This window comes from Coenobita brevimanus, chromosome 101 (genome assembly GCF_032717465.1).
Source record: "Coenobita brevimanus isolate Jiangsu-jjx chromosome 101, ASM3271746v2, whole genome shotgun sequence".
Taxonomy (NCBI): domain Eukaryota; kingdom Metazoa; phylum Arthropoda; class Malacostraca; order Decapoda; family Coenobitidae; genus Coenobita; species Coenobita brevimanus.
In genome coordinates, this window is record NC_137054.1 from 60,048,573 (window position 1) to 60,069,828 (window position 21,256).

The following is a 21,256-nucleotide window of genomic DNA, read 5'->3' on the forward strand; positions in this document are numbered from 1 at the left end:
AAGAGGAGTCCATAGTAAGATCTTGCCAATAACAGCTTTGACAATAATGTTTTCAGCAATAACAGCAAGTTAGAATAGATACCCAGTTTCTATAATAGTGACGTTTATTTCGTGAATACCAAGTTGTTATACTGCCAATACGTCCATAACAAGATGAAGAATGAAACAGACAAGCAAGAAGAGATGAAGGAAATTGCCGAAAATGTGAGCAGTAGCGAGGAGGAGAGGGAGGATCCTCCCCTCACCACCTCTCCTGACTCGCCTGCCACTGTCCCCTCCTCCTCCACTGCCCAGCCTGACTCCCCAGCCACCTCCCCCTCCATCTCCACACCCCCACCTGACTCACCTGCTTCACCTGGCATACCTGCAACCCCCACCATAATGACTGTTGCTGCATTCTGGAAGAAATGTAACATTCGACAGGCCGTAAATTTCTTCGTCAAAGCCTGGAATAATACAACATTGGCAACCGTTAAACAAGCGTGGTGCGGCCGGGGTGGTGGTGGGGGCACTGTAAGTGCATTGCTGCGCCTCGGAACCCCTGTTATTTAAGTCCAACAGGCCTGTTGTCTACTGTTGTTAAGGTGACTGCCCATAGTTTTGTTATTGTAGCTATATCAGTAGTACAATTTATGAAAAATTCGACCTTTATTAATTCTGTAAGGGCCAAAACATGTCCAGGTATGAGGGGGTACTGCCCAAATGTAAGTTTTCCCATAAGATTATGTATTCTCAGTACGCGAATTAACACTGCGCAAGGTCGTGGACTGCCCAATCTCTAGCGCACTGTGTGAGTGTACTGTACTTGTTTTATTACAATATAGTTTAGCAATACTGTCAATTATTTGAGGGTGTACATAAAATTTCATCAGTGTCTTAAATATTTTTCTCTTTTAATAGAGTCATATGCCTTATTAAAGGCAGTGGCTGTTACTATCAATGGTTGCTTATTCCTATAACTGCTTTGGATACAATATTTTAAAATCAAAAGATTATCCTCAATCCTACTTCCACTAGTATATCCTCTTTGATAATCTATGCTGAACCCATTATTCTTAATATGTTCTTCAATTCTGTCTTTCAAAATTGCCATAAACATCTTACAGGAAATATTACTTAAAGCCAGGGGTCTCAATTTTTCCAACGGTAGGTTTGTGTACTTTAGGTACATTTTTGTAATGGACGTCATCCAGTCTTCAGGTATGTTTTGATTGTTAAATAAAATATTGTTTAGGTATTTTGTTATGATGTTTATGTAGAAATTGCTATCCTCAATTAATTTGTATATATCAGAGTTAATACCATTGGGTCCTGCTTCCTTGTTATTTTTTTATTTTAAATAATTCTTTACTTTTCTCTCATTAATTTGTGGTAGTCTTATTTTGCTAATGGGTCTAGCAAGCTTATCTGGTAGAACTAAATGATCTCCTAAAATCACAGCTGTTTGATATAAAGTCCTGTCTACCTGTTCATCACTGTATTCTTTTTCATATTCTAATTTGTTGTTGGTATTCCAGACCTCTTCAGTTTTGTTCTCATGTTTCCTGTATATTCTAATCCAGTATCCAACTAGCTTTTCACCTGCTTCTTCTGGATTAAGAACTTTTCCATCATCATTGTATACTCTGGTAACTTTTTAGTTAATCTCTTCTCCTTTTAATTTTCTTATGTTATCCCACAATTTTTGAGAGCTTTTATCTTCTCGTATTTCCTTTGTAATCCCAGTTTCATACTCTTCCATGGCTGCTTTTATTAGTTGTTTTACTAAAAATTTTTGTTCCTTATATCTGTGTTCCAGTTCTTGTTTCTGCTTTTGTTTTGTGTATTTCTTTTTTTCCTGTTTATCTCCCGTCTTTTCTTAATTCCTAATTTTATTTCCCGGGTTGGTGGTGGCGACCATCATCCACTCACTTGATGTAGTGCTGCCTACTTCTTCCGTAGCCTTTATCATTCTTTTTCTGTGCCTGCTCTCCTCTCTTCCTACTCGTATTTCTCCCATCTTTTCTGTCGCTTCTTATTGCTTTTCTTTCCTTTACAGGTGGCTTTACATTTAGTGACAAGCCTAATGGTTTCCTGTAAGTCAAGAAACCATTTACAACGCTGGATGGTAACCATATAACCAAACCATACGTGCTCCCTACGTGCCAACAAGTGGGTTGGTGGAGGGTTAGTGCCCCTCCCCGTAAAACAAGTAACTCAAAGTCAAATGGCCACCCCTTACGGGATTATGGCGTCTGGCTATAGATAGATAGATAGATAGATAGATTTCCCGGGTTATCCACAGTGGTTCCCTGTCTGAAGTGTCTTCTTTGTTTGTTCTAATATTAATCACTTTTTTGCATTGTTTGATCTCTTGCTAATATGATTTCTCTCTATATATCTTCTATTTTGGTTATACAGTATCTTTATCTCTAATATTATTCAGTGATTCTAAGAATTTTTCTTTATAGAATTTTTCTTTATTTTCATCATTTGATATTATGGGTGAGCATGAAAGTAGGTATACAAGTGTGGGGGATTGTATATGCGTATGCGCCGACAGAGGACCAAGTGGCAGGAGTGAAAGATGAATTTTGGATGAATGTAGAAGCATGTATGGACAAATTTGAGAGGACTGAGAGAGTGCTTTTGATTGGGGACATGAATGGCAAACTTGGGAATGTACGAATGGATAGAATGGTTGGTCACTGGGGTGTGCCAGCTGAAGTAGATGGGAATGGTAGTGCTTTGGTGGACATCTGTGCTGGTAAGGGGTTGGCAATAGCTAACACCTACTTTTGGCATAAGATGATCCACAGATATACATGGAGAGTAATGAGAAGGATGGATGGTGAGCTTGTTGAATGAAAGACAATGATAGACTACGTGTGTATGGATGAGCGAATGAGAAGACAAGTGTTGAATGCAAGAGTGTGGAGAGAGTGGGGAAATGGAGTCTCAGACCATCACTTAGTGATGGCCAAGGTAAAGCTGCAAAGAAAATGGTTGAAGAGACGAAAGGGAAGACAGGAGGAAACAGCTCCTGTGAGAAGAGTGGAGAAGTAGCAATATAGTGAGAAAATGGCTGAGTATAAGAGAATAGTGGAAGAAAGTATGGGAAGGTATGAGTTAGAGCAGATGGAAGGGGTGGAAGACGTATGTAAGATATTCACGTAAGAGATAGGTGCAACGTGTGAGGTGGTTTTTGGAGTGAGGAGGAGATGCAAGGGTGTGCAAGGGACAGCATGGTGGAATGATGAGGTGAAACGAGCTGTGGAACAAAAGAAGAAGGCATATAGTGAATGGCTAGTGAGTAGAGGTAGGGGAGAAGATGTGAGAGAGAAGAGAAAGGTAACTGTGAGCAGGAGAAGGGAGGTTAAAAGACTGGTGAAGCAGAGTAAGAAGAAAGTGGATGAAGATTTTGGGAAGAATCTGAGTTCGAAATGGAGGGAGAGTAAGAAATTGTTTTGGAAGGAGGTAAAGAAAGTACGGCAGTGTGAAAGGGGAAATAGTAGGGGAGTGAAAGACAGGAATAATAGATTGTTGGTGGAGAAGAAAGAGAAATTGAGGAAATGGAAGGAGCACTTTGAGGATTTGTTGAATGTAGAGAATGAGAGCAGTGCAAGTATAAGTGGTTGGGGAATGGCTGGGAGAAAAAAAGATGAGACGAGGGAGGAAGAGATCAGTAAGGCGAAAGTAGTGGAAGCAATGAAGATCAAGATGGGAAAGGTCCCAGGAATTGATGGAGTGTGTGGTGAAATGCTGAGGTATGGGGGTGAGATTGTTGTGGAGTGGATATGGAAGTTGTGTAGATTGGCTTGGGAAGAGGGAAGGGTTCCAGAAGACTGGAAATCAGGTATAATTGTTCCTTTATACAAAGGAAAAGGGGAGAGAGAGGTATGTGGTAACCATAGGAGTATTTGCCTTCTTAGTGTGACTGGAAAAATATATGGTAAAATACTCATTGATAGGGTTAGGCATATGACAAAGGTGCTAGTTGGAGAAGAACAAGGGGGATTTAAGAAGGGAAAAGGGTGTGTAGATCAGATATTTGTTCTAAGATGTCTAGTGGAGAAGTATCTAGAGAAGGGAAAGAAAGTGTATGCTTCCTTCGTGGACTTGGAGAAAGCTTATGACAGAATAGATAGGCAAGGTACGTGGATGGTGTTAACCCGTCACGTCCCGAGGGTTTCCGCACCTATAACATCCCCCAGTCCCGAGCCTTTTTGGAAAAATTTTTTTTTTGCTAAAACTTCCGCTTAGGTCGAGAAACGAAGGAAAATCATAAAGTGGTTCCTGAGGTCTATAAGTGGTCTGTACAGGTGCGGTTTCCCCCCGCAGGTATCGTATTCTGTAATGGGCTGGATATGCGTTTACGTTTTCTGTGGTAAGGAATAATGGGAGAAACAACACACAACACCTCTACATTTATTGAATTTGAACTAATAAACAATAACAGTAACAATATAATGGATTTCAGACACATATATATGAAAAATAAGCATTGTACCATCGCGCGAGCATAGCGAGTTTGGTCTGAGTCGTAACATGCTATATGCTAATTTTCTGGTATGAGTCAACCTATCATTTTTTCTACTTGTATACTTCTGTTTCAATGACAATTTACCAATTACATCTGTTTGTAAGTGTTTTCAGATGTTTTCATTCATTATGATGACATGCAGCATAAGTTTAGCGCACATCAGCTTAGTAAGCGCACTCGCTATGACTCGTATTTCAACATACCAAATTGTTTTATCACTTTCCAATTATTTTCCCCTTTACATAGAACCTTTCCTCCACCACTGTAAAGGTTTTCAATTATTTTCATTCATTACGAGGGCATTTAGCGATATGCTAGCACCTATTCACGTAGCAACCACGATCTCAAACACTCGTGTTTCATCATCTACTTTATTTATTCATTCCAATTATATTTTCCCACTTACATTACACACGATTACACCCCTAGAATGCACTGTACATACTTACTGCCATTATTTATTCAAGTGAGCGTGAGAATATCGCCCGAAAATACCCTCGCAAGGAATGTTTCGTCATACATAATACTCACACACTTATATACTAATTCACTCACACACTTATATACTAATTATTCACTTTATCACTTGCTGACTTTTATTTTGACTAATACGTGCCTTATTCATTCGACTGAGCGTCAGGAAATCTTATCTTTATACACACGCTATGAATATTTGACTTAGAATATACATCATCATATACAATAATTTGAACTTATATTATACCCGTAAGAATGTCACATAATAATAATTATATAATTACGGGCCGTATTTATTGCACTGAGCGACAGAATATCGCATCATACAACCCTCTCTATGTAAGTTTCAACTTAGGGCAGATTTATATACTTACACCCAATGTTTTCACTTATGTTCTACCCGTAGGCACTTTATACTAATATTTGGAGATCCACATGACTGATAATTTCACTGAGTGTCTGTCTGTTGCATTTACCTCATAATTTCAGCGTCCTTTCGCATTCACACCATGCTAAAATTGCATCAACATATGATATTCACTAAAACATGGGTGAATACACAGACCCACGTCACACTGCACGCACTCATAGCGGGTGTCCTTCCTCTGTGTCGTGAGTCTCACCTGGGAATTACTGCACACGTGACACCTGCGCTGGGGCCTAGGTCTGTTGGGCTGGGGAGGGATAGGAGTGGGGAAATGGCGGCCGGATATTCTCTGGGGAGTTTGGGTAATAGGGGCAGTGCGGGTGCGCTGTTGGGGCCTTTCAACAGCATACTTTGCAAAGATTTCTCTTGTGAGCTCCCTCACAAACCCTTCAAATGTTTCCTGAACTCCTGTGGTCATGGCGTGAAGGTGGTGGCAATTCAGAGCAGTGATATCTAGTAAGTGAAAGAACAGTTTTTTATACCACTTCATCGTTGTCCTGGCACACTCTACCGTCGATATCATGGAGTCTGACTGGTCCACGAGGTGCATGTTTATATTGTAATCCATAACACTCTCAGGTTTCCAAACACGACGCCTGCTCTTGCTATGGTAATCTACAGAATCAGTATGGTGCATCAAGGGGCGGTGAACCGTGGACAAGAGGCTTACTTCTCTGTTGTGGTTCCACATTGTTGCAAGGATGTTGTTGGCTTTGAAGAAGACAACCTCACTCCTTGCAAGTTTCCGCCCTACCTTGACATCCTGCAAGGAGTGAGGTTGTCTTCTTCAAAGCCAACAACGCCTGCTCTTGCTATGGTAATCTACAGAATCAGTACGGTGCATCAAGGGGCGGTGAACCGTGGACAAGAGGCTTACTTCTCTGTTGTGGTTCCACATTGTTGCAAGGATGTTGTTGGCTTTGAAGAAGACAACCTCACTCCTTGCAAGTTTCCGCCCTACCTTGACCATGTGACGCCGGTTCACCTTTACGGTTCCTGAATGCGCTTTTGAAACTGTTTATTGTGGCTTGGGATAATGGTGGAATTCCAGAAGAGTGGAAAAATGGAGTAATTATAAAAATACCAAGACTCCCGTTTCATGTGTGTGAAGATAACGAGCGAGAAGAGGGCTAGTGTACCAGTTGTCGAGGTAGAGAACGTGACCGCGATGAAGGTAGTCTTGTATCATCGTCTTTACCACTGCTTCCGACAGTCCAATACTTCGATCTTCTATTATGTCTGTCTGTGCACCGGTGTACAAGACTATGTCTTGCACGTATCCAGTCCTACAGTCACACATAACAAAGATCTTGAACCCAAAACGGTGCCTTTTGCTGGGTATATACTGTCTGAATGAAATATTGCCTCTCCACAACACGAGACTCTCGTCTATGACGAGATCTCTATAGGGATAGAATGAGGATCGAAAGGTTTGCCTGAGGTGATCAAAGACCAGCCTAATTCGCCTCATTTTGTCCGTGTTGTTTGCATTTGCAGGGTCATTAGCATCATAAAAATGGAGGCGACTTAGAATTTGTTGAAACCGATTACGGCTCATCACTTGACCAAATATGGGGGTAAACATAACAGGGTCCCTAGTCCAGTAAGCAGGAATTCTATTCTTTCTTATAATACCCATCAAAAGGACAAGGGCAAAAAATAAAAACATTTCTGGAAGGGAGACATGTAGAGAGGTGTATGGTATGTTGGAGGACTACTGGGCCTTGAGAGCAGGCTGTGAAGCCTATGCCCAGAGTCAAAAAAAAAAAAAAAAAAAAAAAAAAAAAAAAAGTCATAGATCATAGAATCCCTACTCCTTGTTCCCAATCTTTCACTTTCTAGGCGCTGGGCGCTTGCAAACAGGTTTGTTTGATAAACGATCTGATCCACGAATGCCTCACTGAAAAACAGGTGGAAAAAATCCAACCTGGTGGATTTACTGCGAATACCTGGTGCAATGCAGCCAGATTGCCCTTGCTCAGTGAAGGGGTGAATGAGGGGAGAAAAATCACTCCCATCCTCCCAATCGCACGACACAAATCCCTCGTCCCCATCACCGCCTTCGTCTGGGTGGGGAGGAGATCCTGGTTGGGGAGGTGGGGGAGAAGGAGTACGGAGGGCTTCCCCACTGTCACTTCTCTTCCCTCTGCCTTTACCCTTTCCCTTACCCTTACGGCCTTGAGGAACATTAGGGGGCTGTGGGGATGAAATAGTAGAATATTGGGGAGCAGAAGACGTGCTGGGGAGTGGTTCCCCCCCACTTTCCCCCTCCATTACCACACCACGTGCTCTCTCACGCAACCTAGCTCGACCACGTGTTAGGGGATATTGGGGAGCATAAGACGTGCTTTGGAGTGGTTCCTCCCCACCTTCCCCCTCCCTCACAACCCCACGTGATAAGGAACGCACCCGCACTGGTCCACGTGATCCACTCTGCCGCCTCACACTACGTAGGGAGAGCAGTGACTCACTCACGTCACTCTCACTTTCCCTAATCCCAGGACTTTCCATTTCACTCCCCACTCCCTCCACTTGACTTCCTAGCTCCCCAAACAGAATGCTAGGCCCATACCTGCTCATACGACCTGGTGTGCGCTCTGGGCCACGATGTGTTATGACCTCCCGTCCATACCACGTGGCAGCACGTCCCACGGCTCCGTCCTCGTCCTCGTCCTCATCCTCGACCTCGAATTCTCCTTCCAAATCACGCTGGGGATAGGGATAGGATATACCACGTGCCTTCTTTGCCTCCTGCCCCTCTCTAGCAGCACGGTAAGTCACGTACTGCCGCTTCCTGGGTGACGGAACTTCCTCGTCACTGCTGGTGGTTTCTTCCTCCTCTGGCTGCACATAATCTTTGTCCATCTCCTCGTCATCCAGTGGGGAATCACTGTCGCCGGTAAAGGTGTCCAGGGCGACTTGAATCTCACTGTCTGAGAGACCTCTCTTAGCCATGTCTGAGCAGGACCGTGGCTACCAGGTGAGTGGACGAGTGGCGGGCTAGCGTGGGTCGCGCTGGGTTGCCGAGTGTCCCCGCCTGGTGGCAGGTAGGGGAAGTTCAGGCGAGGGTACGTACCACAAATCAAGCGCGAAATTTGAAAATTGTCGAAATTATGCACATTGCAATTGCACGACGTCCTGGTACGTCGCCAGGACTGGCAAATGCAAATCGTTGCAACGTACCCATACGTCGTCGGGACGGGGCGGGTTAAGAATATATGGAGTGGAGGGGAAATTGTTGAGTGATGTGACGAGTATGTACAAAGGAGCTAGGGCTATGATGCGAGTGGATGGTGAGCTGAGTGAGTTCTTTGATCTCAGTGTGGGACTGAAAGAGTGTTGTGTGATGTCTCCATGGCTGTTTAATATATACATGGATGGGGTTGTAAAGGAGGTGCATGGTAGGGCAGTGGATGTGGGGGTGGCTCTAATGAATGAGGGTGTGATTTAGAAGATTCCGGTGTTGCTGTTTGCTGATAATACGGTATTGTTGAGTGAAGATGAATGGGAGTTGCAATGTTTGGTGAATGAATTTGGGACAGTGTGTAGGAAGAGGAATCTGAAAGTTAATGTAAACAGGAGTAAAGTTATGGTGTTTGAGAGGAATGAAGTCACAGAATGTACAGTGAGGTTGGATGGTGAGGATATGGAGAATGTGGGTGCATTCAAGTACTTGGGTAGTGTGATAAGTAAGGACGGAACTTTGGGAGATGAAGTGCTTGAAAGGGTACATCAGGGAGTGAAGGTTGTTGGTTCACTGAAAGCAGTGATGAGAAATAGGGAGGTGAGTATGGATGTTAAGAAATCACTGCAGGATAGTATTGTGATCACTACCCTGATGTATGGAAGCGAGGCATGGACCTTACAAGAGGGGAACAAGTCAAGAGTGAGAGCAGTGGAAATGAGTTACTTGAGAGGAGCATGTGGAGTGACATGGAGGGACAGGTTGACGAATGAAGAAGTGAAGGAACGTTGTGGGGTGGATGTGGATGTGGTTGAGAAGATTAGGTGAAATACACTGAGGTGGTTTGGACATGTGGAGAGAATGAAGAATGAAAGGCTGACTAAGAGGGAGTATGTAAGTGAGGTGGAGGGAGGGAGAGGGAGGGGTAGACCGAGGATGAGGTGGAGGGATGGAGTCGAGAGGTATATGAGGGAGGAGGGAGTTAGTTGGGGGGAGGGTAGTCAAATGGTGAGTGACAGAGCGACTTGGAGGCGTTTTGTCTGCGGCCACCCTTTGTGGGATTAGGGGATCGGGCTATAGATAGATAGATAGATATTAATATACCTGTATTTTTTTATCACTCCCTTATCAAATCTACCATTCACTTCCTTCAACTTGAAGTTGACCGTAAGTAAATTATGATGAGAGAAGTCTATAGTTTCTTTGTCTTGGTCTGTACTGATAGAATGAAACTGTTCAGTGAATGTATTATTTATGAGACAATAATCTATTACACTACCTCTGTCCCCTATTGACCAAGTATAAACTCCATCACACTTCATCACATTATTTAGATGAGTTAGGTCATGTCAGGTCATCAAATCTATAATTATTTCACCTTTTTTTATATATTTTTCGCTCCCCAAGGAAGCCTATGTGTCTGGTGAAGTCACCTAATAATACAGTATATACGCCTCGTCCTCACATTTTATTATTTTATTTTCAATAATCATTTTGTTTTTCATATTCCTCTCATTGTCATTAACAGACATTTAAACTAAATCAGTGTTAAATTTAAATCCTCTCAAGGTTACCTCTACTTGTAATAAATCAGGATGTTTTATTGGTTTCTGTAGTATTTCTACTTTATTTGGTTTGTGTATAATCATTAATCCTCATCCCTTTCTATCATTTAAGCTTCTAGAACTTTCAGTCTTACTGCGTCCATTTGTTAAAATATATTTATCAAACTTAAGTTGGATTTCTGTTAGACAAATAATATCATCATCCAAATCAGCTTCTTTACTTCTACAATTTTTTATTTACTTAGGCTTTGAATATTGAGTAGTCTGATTCTTAATGTTTCATTTACATTTTTACCATTACTTCTGTGTTTACTTGGAGCATCATCCTATTGAGGTCTGTTTCTCAGTAATCTTCCTCCTTTGATGAACCATCCTTCCTCACCTTTTTTTCTTTTTTTCTTCTAGTTTTTCTTTTAATTGCTCATATCTGCATTTACTTTCCTCCCTCTCCTTAGCTGTCATATCTTTAGATATACCTGCTGCTTTTATCCAATCCTTGTTTGTCCTTTTTAGGTCCCTTGCATTTTTTATAATGTCCATTTCATATCTTCATTCTATAGTATTACAAGGACTAGTCTTGTCTTGTTTGCCTCAGCTTATGCTATATAAATACATCTCAGTGAAAGACAGAATAGACATAAATGAATATATAACCTAGGGATCAGCAAGAGGACACTAAAAACTACTGTACATGAAAAGAGAGGCAATAAAGACGTAAGGAAATTCAGTTTCCTGAATAGGGCAATTGATCAGTGAAATGCACTACCGAATGAAATAGTGTGTGCCAAAACTATTCGTAAATTTAAGGATATGTATGATAAAAATGGTTTAATGAGCTTGACTCATTCCTGTAAAGATACAATTAGGTAGGTAAGAGGAGCGAATGATGAGGTGAAAGAGAGAGAGATTGTCCAGGTGCTTGAGGGTGCGAAAGTGGATGTATATGGAATAACTGAAACAAAATGGAGAGGAGAAAGTGTGAGAGAATGGGAGTATGGATGGGGTATATGTGCAGGAGTAGGTGAGAATGAGAGGGCGAAGGAAGGAGTGTGTATAGTTGTGAGTAAAAGATGAAAGAAGAGCATAAGAGAGTATGGATCACTTGGGTCTAGGATTGTGTGGGTAAGGTTGAAAGTTGGAATACAAATGTGGGCAATTGTGTGTGTGCATGGGCCAACGCAAGATCGTTCTAGCAGACTGAGAGAAGAGTTCTGGATAGATATGGAAGAGTGCATGGAAAAGTTTGGAAGGAATGAGAGAGTGTTTTTGATCGGTGAAATGAATTGTAAAGTAGGGAATGTGAAGGTGGATGGAATAGTTGGTGAGAGGGGTGTGCCTGCTGAGATAGATGAGAATGGCAGTGCATTAGTGGACATTTGTGCTGGGAGGGGGTTGGTGATAGCCAATACTCTCTTCAGGCATAAAATGATCCACAGGTATACGTGGCGAGTGATGAGAAGGGTGGGTGGTGAACTGAATGAAAGGAAGGCAATGATTGATTATGTGTGTGTGGATGAAAGGATGCGAATATGTGTAATGGATGCAAGAGCTTATAGAGGTTGGGGGAGTGGACTTTCTGACCACTACTTCATGGTGGCCAGAATTCGGATCCAAGTAAGATGGAGAAATAGAAGAAGAGAAAGACGAGAGGAAGGAGTAGTTGCAAGGAGAGTGGAAAGGTTACAAGAGGATGAGAAAAAGGCAGAGTATAAGAGAGAAGTGGAGGAACGATTGGGCAAATATGAATTGGAGCAGATGGGGGACGTGGAAGGTGTGTGCAGGATATTTACAGAAGAAATATGTGCAGCATGTGATGTGGTGTGTGGGATGAAGAGAAGATGGAGGGGTGTGCAAGGAACAGCGTGGTGGAATGAAGAGGTGAGACAGGCTGTGGCACAAAAGAAGAAAGCATAGATTGAAGGGATGAGAAATAGGGGCGTGAAAGAAGTTGAGAGGCTGAAGAGAGAGTTATATGTAGAAAGAGAGAGGTGAAAAGATTAGTAAGAGAGAGTAAGAAGAGAGCGAATGAGGAATTTGGAAGGAACTTGAGTGTAAAGTGGAGGGACTGTAAGAAAATGTTCTGGAAAGAGGTGAAAAGAGTAAGACAGGGTGGAAGTGAAGTTAGCAGGGGAGTGAAAGATAAAAATGGTAGATTACTAGTGGAGAAGGGAGAAAAAGTGAGGAGATGGAGAGAACACTTTAAGGAATTGTTGAACATAGAGGATGGAAGTAATGCGAGTATAAGTGGCTGGGGAATGGCTGGGAGAAGGAGGGAGGTGAGAAGACAGGAAGAAATCAGTAGTATAGAAGTTGTGGAAGCAATGAAGAAAGTTAAATCGGGGAAAGCCCCAGGAATTGATGGAGTGTGTGGTGAAATGCTGAAGTATGGGGGAAAGATAGTAGTAGAATGGATGTGGAAAATGTGCAGATTGGCCTGGGAGGAAGGTAGAGTCCCGGAGGATTGGAAGTCAGGTATAATTATTCCCTTGTACATAGGAAAAGGGGAAAAAGAAGTGTGTGGTAATCATAGGGGCATCTGTCTTCTTAGTATAATAGGAAAAGTGTATGGTAGGATACTTATTGACAGAGTTAGAGAAAGAACAGAGGCATTAGTTGGAGAAGAACAGGGAGGCTTTAGGAAGGGAAGAGGTTGTGTAGATCAGATATTCATTCTTAGATCTTTAGTGGAAAAGTTTCTAGAGAAGGGAAAGAAGTTGTATGCGGCTTTCATGGATTTGGAGAAAGCATATGACAGGGTGGATAGAGAAGGATTGTGGAAAGTATTAAGAATATGTGGAGTAGATGGGAAGTTGTTGAATGCTGTGAAGAGTATGTATGATGGTGCTAAGGCTGCAGTGCGTGTGGATGGTGAACTGAGTGAATTTTTCTCTATGAAGGTTGGGTTGAAACAGGGATGTGTCATGTCTCCATCTGTTCAGTCTGTACATGGATGGGGTAATATAAGAGGTACAAGGTAGGGTAGTGGATGTTGGAGTGGCCCTGGTGAGAGAGGGTAGTGTTTGGAAACTCCCTGTACTGTTGTTTGCAGAAGATACTGTGTTGTTGAATGAAGACGAAGGGGAGCTGCAAGGCTTGGTGGATGAGTTTGGGAGAGTGTGTAAGAAATGGAATCTAAAGGTGAATGTAGGGAAGAGTAAAGTGATGATCTTTGAGACATGTGAAGTCAGTGAATGTACAGCGAGATTGGATGGTGAGGATTGGAAAATGTGAGTACCTTTAAGTACTTGGGTAGTGTGATGAGTAAGGATGGAGGTTTGGAGGGTGAAGTGCTTGAAAGGGTACAGCAGGGAAGAAAGGTTGCTGGTTCCTTGAAGGCAGTGATAAGAGGCAGGGAAGTGAGCATGGAAGTGAAAAAGTTACTACATGACAGTACTGTATTGTGATACCAACTCTAACATATGGTAGTGAAGCTTGGACATTGCTGGAAGGACACAAGTCAAGAGTGAGAGCAGTGGAAATGAGTTATTTAAGAGGAGCCTGTGGAGTCATATGGAGAGACAGGTTGACAATGAGGATATAAAGGAGCGTTGTGGTGTGGATGTGGATGTGATAGGAAGCATTATGAGGAATACACTTAGGTGGTTTGGCCATGTGGAGAGGATGGAGAGTGAAAGACTGACGAAGAGAGTGTATGTGAGTGAGGTGAAGGGGGGAAGAGGGAGGGGGAGGCCAAGGATGAGATGGAGGGGTGGGGTGGAGAGGTATATGAGAGGGGGGGGTGTGAGTTGGGAGCGGAGCAGTGAAATGGCGGGGGACAGAGCGACGTGGAGGTGATTTGTTTGTGGCCACCCCGAACGGGATTGAGGCATCTGGCAATAGATAGATAGATAGAGAGATAGATAGATTATATATATATATATATATATATATATATATATATATATATATATAAATATACATATATATATATACATATAAATATACATACAGTAATCACTCTAATATCCGGACGCCCAATATCCGAACATCCCCACTATCCAGACATAAGAATGTGTCATACTGTACTTTTTTTCCATACTATACTTACCTCATTTCACTCTTTAATGTCCTTTATTGGTGTGAGTAGGGTGTTAGGAGCTATGCATGTGCAGTAGGAAGGTGTTTTTCTGAGTTAGGCTAGGTTAGGGTCCATAAGTACCAGTCCAGGAGCCAGTCACCAGAATGTTTATTATTGTATGAACCTACTTCTGAACCCTCATTTTATGTTTCTTTTGCATTTATTTCAGTCATTTATGTGCCTTATTGGTGTGATTTGGGTCTTAAATAGGTGCTATGCATGTCCAGAGGGAGTTGTATGGGTGTTTCTCTGAGTTAGGGTCCATAAGTACAAGTCCATAAGCTGGGGCCCAATATCCGGACAGAACCAATATCCGGACCTACCTATGGCTCTATTACGTCGGATATTGGAGTGATTACTTATATATACATAAATATACATATATATATATATATATATATTTATATATATTTTTACACATATATATATATATACACACACATATAAATACAGTACAGTAATCCCTCCACTATCCGATGTAATAGAGCCCAGTGCATGTCCGGAAAGTGGTCCCGTCCGGAAAGTGGGCCTCTGCCTGCTGGACTGGTACTTATGACCCTAACGCAGGCTAACTTTGAAAGCCACCTAAATAACTCCCTACCGGACATGCATAGCACTTATTTAAACCTATTTAATACCCTGTTCACACCAGTAATGGACATAAAGCATGAAATAAATGAAAAGGAACCAAAGAATGAGGAATTAAAAGTGACTGTACCTCGGTCAGGGTATTTACAGCACGTCCGTGTCCGTCTTTTCTAAGGATTTAGCAGTGGTGAAAATGCTCTTGAAGCACGTACAGTAATCCAGTGTTGTGCGGCACTTAATTCTTTGCACTTTGAGTTATAATTGTTTAATACTGCACATTGTTCCTAACTGCACCACACCAGTTTCAACCACCAGTTTCAACTGCCAATTTCACTCCACAGTTAATCCTTTGCACTCTAAATTCTAATTTCTTAACACTGCACAACACTGTAAATTCCCGTGTGGTCTAGTGGTGAGGTATTGCAGTTTATTCGCTGTTTATTCACAAAAAACGAGCACATGTGGCATCCGTTGCGATAATCATCTACTCTCGATCGGAGTTAGGCAGTAACTGCTGATTAAGGGGAAACAGAGTTACCAGATCGCAATGGCCACATTACCAAATTCCTCAGTTTTCATTACCAAATTTAACTTTTCATCACCAAATTCGTAAAGCTAGCATTTTATTCTTCACTACTGTAATTATATATACAAGTGGAAATACATGTAATCACTCTCCTTATAATTAACAGCATGTTGATTATTTTCACGCTATGTAGGCTAGCAGATTAATCAGAGAGAGCAAACAATCTACCATCTCCATCCTGTGTATCCTCATACATGTGAAAAATCTGTTTGGTAATGCATTATTCTGGTTCATTATCAAACAAATTTTTCTTTACCAAATTGGCCCACATTTGGTAATGAAAAATACCAAATGGTAACCCTGACAGGGGAGGGGGGAGGGGGGGGGAAGAAAGGGGTGAAGGGTCCGTGGTGTAAACATCTGTTCGTTGCTGCGCGGCAATTTCAAATTACGGGTGGGAAAAAATTCGGATTTTGAGGGGATTTTTTCTTTTTTTTGGCTATTTTTGGGTTCTGAAGGGCCTGGCCCACAATGTCAGGTAAGTGGGGTGTCTGGAAAGTGGGTGTCCGAATAGCACGGGGATTACTGTATATATAAATATTTTACATGTCCAACTCTGGGCAAAGGCTTCAGGGCCTATTTCTCGGGGGCATTGACCTATTCCAAGGCCCAGTAGTCCTCCTACACCTCCACATGTCACCACATGGGCACTAACACCCACCATCCATGTTGAATACATGCTAGGGCTGTCTCATACAAGACTGGTGTACTGGTATTAGCGGGGATATTTTTACGACATCTCAGCGAGTCATTTGGTAGATCAGGAAAGTCTGCTTTTGGGAAATTCAAATCAGTAACTACACCCACTCCTATATCTCCTGAGGCCTTACATCATTTCAGCAGTCAACACAGCCATACCCGTCGCCTTCCCCAACTACATCCTTCCAATTGCCTGGGTCACAGTTGCAGTATCAGTCATAGTCAAGGGCCAAACACTGTATCATCTGACTTCAAACCTTCCCAGTTCAGTCAAACTCCTCATTCAGCAACTGGTTATAATGCTCTCCACAAGCATCTTTAATGTTTTCACTGTCAACACGACCTTTCCTTCATCATTCTTCACACGTATTGCTCACCTGTAATATCAAGTTTTCTCAGTTCATCTGTTTTGCCAACTTAAATTCCACATTACTCCTTTCAGTACTATTAAGGCACTCCAATAAAAGTCACTGAGATTTAGATTTGGCTCCCTCCCCCTTCTTCTTCTTTTTTTCTTCCACCTCTTTTTGGGCCCCTCAGAAGCCAAGTATTCCTCTGCTACCACCCCTTTTCCATTCCTGGAAAAGTCTTCAATTCAGTAATGAATTGCATATCTTATTGTTGCTCTGTCCAGAAGATTTTATTCTCTTTAGTAGAGATTACTTCAAATTGGAGCGGCATGACATAGCCTTCATTAATTCTTGCAACACACAAGTTCTTCCCCAGACTGAGTAAAATAAACTGGAGGTAGCAAGAATACAGTGAGATATATAATCTGATTGAAGGTGTTAATGTTCTGTGGGCTGCGTTAACCAAGGCAATTCACCTTGTATCGGGCATTATATGACGAAGGGATCATTTACATGGTCAGTGCTGGAGAATGCCTTCAGAGCATGTTAATGAGGCTACATTCACACTGATCATGTAACTGATCAGCATTTCATTTACATAGTCACTGCCCAACTTGCTGTTATTTATTTATTTTTTGTCATCATCATCATCATGAAAGGTGTCAATGGCAGAATGTTGGTGGAGAAGGAAGAAAAAGGTAGCAGATGGAGAACACACATTAAAAAATTGTTGAATGTAGGAAACGAAAGTAGTGCAAGTATAAGTGGTTGGGAAATGGCTGGGAGAAAAGAGGTGAGTAGGGGGAAAGAGATCAGTAGAACAAAAGTATCAGAAGCAGTGAAGAAAGGCAAAGTGGGGAAAGCCCCGGGAATCGATAGAGTGTTTAGAGAAATGTTGAAATGTTGAAGAGATTTCACGATAGAATTGATATGGAAGACGTGCAGATTGGACTGGAAGGAAGGTAGGATCTTGTAGGATTGGAAGTCAGGTATAATTGTTCCTCTAAATAAGGGAAAAAGGGAAAGAAAATCTTAAGTGTATTTCACTTCTCAGTGTAATAGGAGAAAAATCAGCACAGTGTTATTGCACACTTAGGTTATACTGGGTTTTGTTATCATTGCAAGATGAAAATCTGCACTCCTGCTGTTATCGCACATTTTTCAGCTCAAAATCATAATTGTCATTCACATGAGCTGGTTTCTGCTGACAGTGATGGTGCATTGTCTGTAGTTTCTGATGGCTTTGAGGGGTTCAGAGATGAGGCCCCACTGTAGGAGTTACTGGTAATCCTCAGTGGTGAAGACCACTAACTCTCCACCACTAATTCTCAGAACCCATACCTTAATCCCATCTCCGGTCTCTCTGTGACGCATGCTTCCTCTCTGTCGTTTTCATCACTGTCCTTTAATCCAGCCATGTCTACATATGTTTGTGATATATGTAAAGAGGAAAGTTGGGCTTGCAGTTGGGATGCCTAGTACCAATCAGGATAGATCCCCATAGTTCTGTGCTTTCTTTATCGTTCAGTTTCGTTAATCATGCACCAAGATTGGTACCAGCTATGCGTGATAACCAAGGGATTACTGCATAGAGTAGGAGACTTAGTGATGGAGTTAGGGTAATAACCATGGAATTAATTGGAGAAGAACAAGGGAATTTTAGGAAGGGAAAATGTTGTGTATACTAGATATTCCTTCTAAAATGTTTAGTGGAAAGTACAGTGACCTTAATTTATACAAGATTTAATTAATATATCTTGGGAGGATAATGCTGTAAAAAAAATAATAATAATAAGTTTTCTGTCTATCTATCACCAGATGACTTAATCCCCTAAGGGGTGGCCACAAACAAATTGCTTCCATGTCTCCCTGTTCCCCGCCATTTTGCTGCCCTCCTCCCAACTCTCACACCCCGCTTTCATACACCTCTCCAGTCCATCCCTCCATCTCATCCTCGGTCTCCCCCCCCCCTCCACCTCACACATACACTTTCCTTTTTAGTCTCTTGCTTTCTATCCTCTCCATATGGCCAAGCCACCTCAGTGTGTTTCTCCTAATGCTTCCTATCATATCCACACCACAACGCACCTTCAGTTCCTCATTTGTCAGTCTGTCTTTCCATGTAACTCCTCATGCTCCTTTCAGTTAACTCATTTCCACTGCTCTCACTCTTGCCTTGTGTCCTCTCAACAAGATCCAAGCTTCATTTCCATAATTATGTTAAAGCTAGTTTCACAGTTGTGTCATGCAGCAACTTTTTTACTTCCATTCTTGCTTCCCTATTTCTCATCACTTCTTTCAAATAATCAACAACCGTTCTTCCTTGTTGTGCCCTTTCAAGCACTTCATCCTCCAAATTTCCATTCTAACTCATCACACTACCCAAGTACAGTAATCACTCCAATATCCGACGTAATAGAGCCATAGGTAGGTCCGGTTATTGGTTTTGTCCGGATATTGGGCCCCAGCTTATGGACTTGTACTTATGGACCCTAACTCAGAGAAACACCTATACAACTCCCTCTGGACATGCATAGCACCTATTTGAGACCCAAATCACACCAATAAGGCACATAAATGACTGAAATAAATGCAAAAGAAACATAAAATGAGGGTTTGGAAGTATGTTCATACATTAATAAACATTCTGGTACTTATGGACCCTAACCTAGCCTAACTCAGAAAAACACATTCCTACTGCACATGCATAGCTACTAACACCCTATTCACACCAATAAAGGACATTAAAGAGTGAAATGAGGTAAGTATAGTATGGAAAAAAGTACAGTATGAAACATTCTGGTAAGTATAGTATGGAAAAAAGTACAGTATGAAACATTCTGGCTACTTACAGCAAGTCCCTGGCCACCTTGATGAATAACCGCCTCCTCTCGGACTCTGACAGTAAGAACGATTTCCTGAAGCACTTGCAGTACACTCTTCCTGAAGTCTTGCACTGAGCTTAGTCAATAACACACAGAAGTCCGTTCTCTTCACAGTGTTCACTTTTGTCCAAATAATGCTCCATTGTAACTTAGTGTTGCACTTTAACTTTTCCCAATTTTTTTAAATTTTCCAAAGCCAAAACAAAGAAGTCTGTTTACGTTAAATTTCTTTTCTACTGAGTCTTTTCTCTCAACTTGAAAACCTTAACACAACACACCATTTTTTTCACTGCACAACACTCAAAATTCCCGTGTGGTCTAGTGGAGAAGTTCTTGCTGTTTATTCACTGTCAGAGTCCGAGAGTATCACTGGCAGGCGACCTAGGGGTGCATCGCTGGGTCGTGGTGATGGCGTACCCACTGCAGAGGACTCTGAAGAAAGCCGCAAACTCACGTAGAGCGGTGACTCCACCGTGGCTGATGTGCTGGGCTGTGGCTCGGAGCATGAGGGCCTGTCTTGGGGAGGCAACGGAATGGAGCCACGGCTGGGCACAGCGGGGGTCACGAGCCTGAAAAAACTGTCAATGGTTGACGCAATGACCGACGATTCTGACGATTGATGATGCGCTGCCTGAAAGCACGCACTTCCTCCACGAGTCCCAAGGGCCCCATCTCCCTGTCGCAGTCCGGGTGTTCCAGGTAGTCTAGGACGAAATCTAGATGTTCCCAGAGTGCGCCCAGCCTGGGGATGGCTGGAATAGTGTCCTGCTGAGAGGAGTCCGCATCATCGTCGCCTTCATCGTCGGAATCTTCAAGTTCGGTACTGACACCAGCAACCGAAGACGCGATCTCGATATCAGACAACGTCTGATACCCAGGATCGCCCTCGTCGTCATCCAACCACTCACGAACATTGTCCACATCAACATCGTCGCCGTGCGTACGTAGCCGTGCATGGAAGTCATCCACGTCAAAGCCCAGAAAATTGTACTCCACATCTGTTCCGAGAAGCAGACGAGACCAACCATTTTCAAGAGTTTTCACAGGGACTTCCTTCCATGCACTAGCCCAGTTGTACAGCGCAGACTTGATGTTGTAGCGGCGAAGGTTTTCCAAAGTCCGCTTGCCTCGTGTGTCCCGTCCTTCCCTGCGCTCGTCCTCGTCCTCGAGAACAACCATCACCTCGTCCAGGACCTTCCGACGGTATAGGCGCTTTGTTGCCACGATCACTCCTTGGTCCATTGGTTGAATGAGAGCAGTCGTATTAGGTGGCAGAAACATGCACCTAATACGACTATTTTTAGCCACCAAGTCCTTGTCGCATGGGTGGGCAGGTGCATTGTCGAGTAGAAGGAGAGCCTTTACCTGGTCGCGAGGGATTCCCAGTGTCTTCGTCTGGTAATGGATGACCTCCTTGACAAAGTGACGGTGAAACCAGTCTTTGAAAATCACAGCTGTGAACCATGCTTTCAAAGAATGGTACCAGACGACAGGAAGGACATCCATCACCCCACGAAGGCACTGAGGCTGCTTTGCATGGCCCACAACAACGGGCTTAAACCGGTGCATGCCGTTAGCACTGGCACAACACAAAGCAGATATCCGTTCCTTGGAAAGCTTGTGGCCAGGTACACGCTTCTCCGTCTCCTCGGCTAGAGTGTTCGTTGGCAGTGAGCGATAGAATAGGCCAGTTTCGTCAGCATTGTAGACTTTACTGAGAGTTAGGCTCTCCCTGTCGATCAAGCCTTTCACCTTGAGCCGAAACTCATCAACTCCATCCTCGTTAGCGTCCAATGCTTTGCCATGTGCTTTACGGTTGGTAAGGCCATGTCGCAACTTGAACGCGAAGAGCCAACCCTCGGATGCCTTGAAGTCTAGGGCGTCGTGAAGCCTTG

The 21,256-nt window shown here is 42.7% G+C and overlaps 1 protein-coding gene across 1 annotated transcript in view; it reads left to right on the plus strand.

Moving 5' to 3' along the window:
* The window catches only part of LOC145415050 (glutamate [NMDA] receptor subunit 1-like), a 529,989-nt gene that overhangs the window by 121,174 nt on the left and 387,559 nt on the right, over positions 1-21,256 (plus strand). The gene's annotated exons all lie outside the window — the stretch shown is intronic.